Source organism: Nannobrachium achirus (assembly GCF_963921795.1).
Source record: "Nannobrachium achirus genome assembly, chromosome: 4".
NCBI lineage: Eukaryota > Metazoa > Chordata > Actinopteri > Myctophiformes > Myctophidae > Nannobrachium > Nannobrachium achirus.
Genome location: NC_137813.1, coordinates 13,298,888 through 13,305,877, shown reverse-complemented (window position 1 = coordinate 13,305,877; position 6,990 = coordinate 13,298,888). Strand labels below are relative to the sequence as shown.

The 6,990-nt window shown below is 39.0% G+C and overlaps 1 long non-coding RNA gene across 2 annotated transcripts; it reads left to right on the top strand.

The window, feature by feature from the left end:
• Positions 1-608: 608 nt before the first annotated feature.
• Positions 609-4,689, top strand: LOC308283898. Of its 2 annotated transcripts, XR_013961975.1 has the most exons (8): positions 609-656; positions 1,380-1,420; positions 1,825-1,871; positions 2,490-2,563; positions 2,668-2,776; positions 3,374-3,449; positions 4,056-4,132; positions 4,416-4,689. It is a non-coding gene; the product is annotated as an uncharacterized lncRNA (long non-coding RNA). The 2 variants fall into 2 exon arrangements; XR_013961976.1 differs by lacking the exons at positions 609-656; positions 1,380-1,420 and having other exon boundaries at positions 1,791-1,871.
• The last annotated feature ends 2,301 nt before the right edge of the window (positions 4,690-6,990 follow it).

The window sequence follows — 6,990 nt, the reverse complement described above, 5'->3', positions numbered from 1 at the left end:
AATAAAAACATCATCCTGACGTCAACCTGACGTTGGGATAATACGTTGAACAGACGTTGGTTATTGGTTAGTTACCAACACAACCTAAAACCAACCAAATATCAACGTCTGATGATGTTAGACTTCAACGTTATGTGGACGTTAGTAAAATAATGTTGGGCAGACATTGGTTATACAAGCAAATTATCATCTGTAATTAAATCTGATTAAAACACATTTTAATGCCTATCTTTTGGGATATTATAGTTTGGAGGAAACATATGAAAGATGAAGGGAGCCATCTTTGTAGTTACAGAGAGGAACACAATATATGTGTGTTTATGGAAAGCAGTTTGAAAATCAACTACACTGCCCACAATGCAATTGCAAATGCCTGATTGGCTGTGTGTCATGTGACTGTGATGTGGCCAGCTACCACTGGCTCTGCTGAGAGCACACCCCCACTTTGAATCCAAACAGCCCACAGCAGTTACATTTGTCACCAACAGCAAGCATTGAGAGCTGCTTGTCTAAAAGTGATTTAAGATAAAACTAAACTAAATAAAATCACTGTTGATTGAAGATAGGTTGCTGCCAGTCTATTTGTGGGATTAAATCTACATTATGGAGACTTTTTGCACACAGAGAAGGAGTTTTGGAGCAGGGAGATGACACAGGTATGTAAAGCTATTTTAATTGATTGCTTTTGCTTCCAGTACTTTTTACAACTTCACTATTTACAATTCATACTCCAGTGTTTTCAGCCCTTTTCATGTCAAGGACCCCAAAATCCAAAATGACTATTTGGCTGCAGACCCCTTTTAATATGTGACAGGAACCCTCATTCCTGGAAAAAAGTTTCCATTATATAATGTTTCCAAGGTCCATTATTTATTCAGCAGTTAAATAGTGTTATTGTGACAGTAATCATTGCTATTTATATAGTGTTTGTTTAGTAATGTTAGGTTGGTTCCAGCCTTCCAGGTGGTCCCCAGCTAAATGATGGGGAGTTGATAACCAAATGGACCCCTATAGATCTTTTAATTACTGTAAAATCAAACCAAATGTACAAGCTAAATTATTTTTTACACATGATCTGTATTCCTAAATTATTAGGTATGAGACTGAGAGGCTAAATCTCACTAAATGGTGGTCCATGGCTCAAATGCATAATTGACAAACACTGATTTTGTGCCATGGTTCTCAAAGTGGGAGTGGGAGCTAGAAGTGATTAACAGGAGTGTGTGTGTGTGTGTGTGTGTGTGTGTGTGTGTGTGTGTGTGTGTGTGTGTGTGTGTGTGTGTGTGTGTGTGTGTGTGTGTGTGTGTGTGTGTGTGGTACATGGCTCATTTGTAATGTATTTTGTAGTCTTTCAACTTTTGTTTTTCTTCTGTCAACAGAAAATTCCAACGTCGAAAAGAAAACCAGTCTATGCAATATGGTAGGTTAAGTCTCCTCTTACCACCCTTTAGCAAAGTCCTTTTTAATCCAGGAAATCCAGTAGTAATCCACAATAGGAAAATAAAAGGTATCTTCATCCTGTGGTATAATATCCAAGATCCAATATAGAATACAGCATGACTTTTGCATGAGACTTCTCCTTCTCTTCTTACCCTGTACTGCCAAAGCTGCACTTCACAGGTGTTACAAACACGTCTGAATGCCAATCTACTGCAGCCAATCACTGCAGGAACTAGTCAAGTACTAAATAATATACTGTACATGCTCATATTATGCAATGTGTTCTTGTAGATAATTTTGTGTCTATGCAACATTGTTGTTTGATGGAGTATGATACAATCTAACCTATTCATTTCCTTTTTCACTCTCTCTCTGTTACATGAGGTGTCTCTGTGGTGGTATGAGGTGATCCTGGGAGCTAAGCCAACCAGGTAATTTACTTAATTAATAATGATTTATTTGAACTGAGAAGCCATTCTACAGCCTCACATTGTGTGTGCTTGTAGATCAGCTATTTTTGTGACTTCGGTCCATTATATCTCCCCTTTAATGATTGAATGATTGCACTCTCCCACAGTAATAAGGAAAAGAAAAAACAACACATGTTGACCATTTTTACACTTTGTTAATTTTAAGCTCAGTGTCAGGGAAGCCCACAATGAGAGTAAATGCCAGCAGAACAATATTGCAAGCCATTTTGGCAAAACCTTGATCGGCGCTACCCACACGTTAGGTTGTGTAGCTCATGCCTTGAATGCCCGATGCTTACAAGCTGTACTTTGTTGTAAAGGTGACGAATCAATGATAAAAATGATATAAAACAATACAAATTGGTATTATTAAAGGGGAGATAATGGACCGAAGTCAAGTTTCCTTTCTTTTTGTGCTGATTTTATTTCCTTTCTCTCTGTGTCTCAGGTGCCGTACGTTGGGTGGCTGCTTGTTCTTGTGACGCAGTGTCCAGTCCTGTCTTATGTGGAAGCAAACATGTATGAACTAGTCACTAGTCTGTTTTCACTTCTCCCTCTCTCTCTCTCTCTCTCTCTCAGGTGTCTGCTGTGCTTGTCCCGCCTTTCCTTTGGGATAGACATGGTGGTTTCTACTCTTGGGAGATAACAACCAGGTAGTCTGATCATTGTTTTGTACTAAATAGCCAATCTACAAACTGTTGTGCGATGGAAAATTATAACGCTTTGATTGGGTGTCTAACCTCTCTTTCTCTCTCAGGTGGCGTGACGTGTCTGATAGTCCTTTCGGACCTGGTGCCAGTGGTTGACAGGATAGAGGATGGAGAGAGGAGCAACATCTCTGTGATGACCAAGCTTTTAAGACCTTGGTAGGCTTTATATGAGTCACAGTATAAAGTGCATGTTTCAACATGGAAGAAGAGGAGGTTCGCACACTGTTCCAGAGCTCCGGTAAATAGTTATTATTCTATCCTAATAAACTATTTACTGGAGCTCTGGAACAGTGTGTGAACCTCCTCCTTCCATGGTGTGTATATTATATATTCCTTGGTTCGGCACCTGTAAATCTTTGGAGATGTGCTTGCTTCCCTCTCTGCATGTTTCAACATACAATATGAATTAACCCTTGTGTGATGTGGTTTTCAGTGTCTGCATAATTATTTGTTTAATTATTCTAGGCGATGGCCTGTCTGCATGTTTTCATTTTTTCGCAGCTTAACCACTGGAACCCCCTCTTATGACAATGTCATGATATGTGAAAATTATGTGAAAATAAATAAATACAATTTTGCATGAATGTAGCTTATAGACCTGCTGTTGCTGAGCAGATTTGGTGTAGAGGGTTTAAAAAAGCGGACCACCCTGGGCCACCTGATCAACAAGGGATCAAGAGATTATATGCCATGTTTACAAAAGAACCTTACCCTACTATATTGTTCACAAAAATGTAATATGTTTTTCTTCAGGCTCTTCGGTAACCACATGAAGGGGGAAAAGGAAGGTGGCTTTGGAGAAGACTGATGTATTTTAGAGCAATACAAGGTAACTTCATGTTGACCAAGGACAGACAATTGGCACACACCAATCTGTAAATAATGTAATTGGGCAAAACATGTCCTTCCCTTTGATACAATGGCAAGTGTCTTTGATTTGGTGTCTAACCCAGGGGGTTTCAAACATTTTTGACTCGGGTCACCTCGCCCCTGTAAATAATATTTTAATCCACAGCACCCTTGAAGTACACTGTAAATATTTTGAATCTTACACCATTGGAGAAATATCAGTTTCCATTAGAACTGACTGAAAATAACTTTATACTTTATGTTTAACCACTTGAACCCCAGCATCCCTATTCTGGGAGGAAGGTTCACCAAAAATAGCCGATCTACAAGCTCACAGCGCGTCGTGACATGTTGTGAGCTTGTAGATCTGCTATTTTTGCAGAAGAGAGTTGGCCGTAGATGGAAAAATAACTCCTCACAAATCAGGTCAGTTTTACTTAGTGAACTGATATTGATGTAGTGATATTGATGATCAGATTATTCTGAGACACTCCTGGACTGGCATCAAGGCACCCTAGGGTGCAACAGCACCCACTTTAGGAAACCCTGGTCCAACCTATTTCCTTCTTTCTTCTCTCTCTCTTAGCTGGCGTGATGTGTCTGCTTGGGTCCAGTCGTTGAGAGGATGGAGAGAAGAAGCACCTCTGTGACCAAGCTTTTTAAGTAAGTAAGAAGTAATGCACAGCATAACACAGTATAAGGTTTGGGTGTTCTGTGGTTTTCAGTGTCTTACAATTTAATTCTTCTGGGTGAGGGCCTGCTTAACCAACTGAACTCTTGTTATTTTAAGGTTATGAGGGTGAACATGATGTGAAGTTTTCAAGTTTTTGTATGCATTGTGACCTTGTAGACACACCTGTAAATAATTTAATTTGCAAAACATGACAATGTGGTGGTGTAAGGTTATGACAGCATGTTACATATTTTGTATTCTCTTTTTCTACAGATGCCGTCATGACGTTCAACCCAGAAGCAGAGGACAACCTAAAGCAGCAGAGGCGGGAGACACAGGGGAACTGTCCATTTCAAGAGGGACACTATGGACTGATATAACTTGAATTAGTTCTGGTTGGACCTAAAACCTGGTAGCTCACTGGACATGCAGGCAAGAGGAGGCAGCGGGGGACACAAACGCATGCACTCAGAACTGATTGAACTGACACTGTGAATTCTGGGGGATCTTGGTAGTTCTGTTTGGACCTACAGTTTAATCTGGCAACTCACCGGAATACATTTTTTGTAGTTGTGAACTCACCGGAATATATTTTTTTAATTAATTTTTGTTGTTGTTGTGAACTCACTGGATTATATTTTTTAATTATTATATTTTTGTTGTGAACACACCGGAATATATTTTATTAATAATTTTGTTGTTGTTGTGGGACATATGCAAGTAAAAAGGAAACTGTCTGGAAGTTCTCTCTGAGGTAGGCTGTGCTATTATTTCATGTATTTCTTTATTTGTCCAGTGTTAAGGTAAAAAAAAGGTGAACTGTTATGTTCTTTTCTGGATCAAGCTTAATCAGACCTAGTGACTGCTGTGTGAGCTACCCTCTATTCACTATTCAGTACTTGACACAATTTGGTGTCATACTGTCATATGTCTGGAAGTTGATGTGATGTTAGCGTTGGTTTTCACGCCCTCTGATGTTTTGCATTTCCAACTTTGGTCATTGATGTCAACCTAATGTTGGGTTTTGACAGCAATGCACCTCTTGCTTACATGTCTAACCAACATTGGAGGATGACGTCTTGCCAACGTTGGGTTATGTTCATTTAACCAAATTAGAACTTGTATCCAAATTTGGAGTTGAACCAGTAATCGTCTACATAACATCTGAGATTAACATCAAGCTGACGTTGGATTATGTCAGTCCAATTTTATTAAACTAAAATAACTTTTATCCAACGTTAGGAGACCAACCAAAATTAAATGTCAAGATAACATCAGATGCTTACATCAAATCAATGTTTGCCTTATGACGTCAATCCGATTTACTTTTCAACAAAAATACATTGGGAGTCTAACCTTTAATCAATGTCTACATGACATCAGAGATTGACATCAAACCAATGTTGGGTCATGACGTCAATCAAACTTAAAAACCCAACGTTGGGAGTCTAACCTTTAATCAACGTCTACATAACATTAGAGATTGACATCAAACAAATGTTATGTTATGACGTCAATCAAACTTTGATTTTCAACCAAAATACAACCGGTATCCAACGTTGGAAGTCTAACCTTTAATCAACGTCTAAGTAACATCAGTGATTGACATTAAATCAACGTTAGTTTAAGATGTCAAACCAACATCAGGTTATGACATCAAACCAACATCGGGTTATGTCGTCTAACCAACGTTAGGTTATGACGTCAGACAAACTTTCTTTTTCAACATCCAACGTTGGGAGTCTAACCTTTAATCAACGTTTACGTAACATCAGAGATTAACATTAAATCAACATTAGTTTAAGATGTCAAACCAACATCAGGTTATGACGTCTAACCAACGTTAGGTCATGATGTCAGACAAACTTTCATTCACAACGAAAATACAACTGGTATCCAACGTTGGGAGTCTAACCTTTAATCAATGTCTATATAACATCAGAGATTAACGTTAAATCGACGTTAGTTTAAGATGTCAAACCAACATCAGGTTACGATGTCTAACCAACGTTAGGTTATGACGTCAGACAAACTTTCATTTACAACGAAAATACAACTGGTATCCAACGATGGGAGTCTAACCTTTAATCAACGTCTATGTAACATCAGAGATTAACGTTAAATCGGCGTTAGTTTAAGATGTCAAACCAACATCAGGTTACGACGTCAAAGCAACATCAGGTTCTGACGTCTAACCAACGTTAGGTTAGGACGTCAGACAAACTTTCATTTACAACCAAAATACAACTGGTATCCAACATTGGGAGTCTAACCTTTAATCAACGTCTATGTAACATCAGAGATTAACGTTAAATCAACGTTAGTTTAAGATGTCAAACCAACATCAGGTTACGACGTCAAAGCAACATCAGGTTCTGACGTCTAACCAACGTTAGGTTAGGACGTCAGACAAACTTTCATTTACAACCAAAATACAACTGGTATCCAACGTTGGGAGTCTAACCTTTAATCAACGTCTATGTAACATCAGAGATTAACGTTGAATCGACGTTAGTTTAAGATGTCAAACCAACATCAGGTTACGACGTCAAAGCAACATCAGGTTCTGACGTCTAACCAACGTTAGGTTAGGACGTCAGACAAACTTTCATTTACAACCAAAATCCAATGGTCATCCAACGTTGGAGTACAACGTTGTCCCAACGTTGTACTGACGTCGTGTGCCAGCTGGGTTTGTTGGCTTGTTTACTGTTGAGTGATAAAACAATGTTGCACATTAAGTTAAAATCATCTGGGGACCCCCACAAATAACTTGGGGAGCCCCCTGCGGGGGTCCCGACCCACAGGTTGAGAACCCCTGTTTTACTGCAAGGGTAAGTGATTTCCT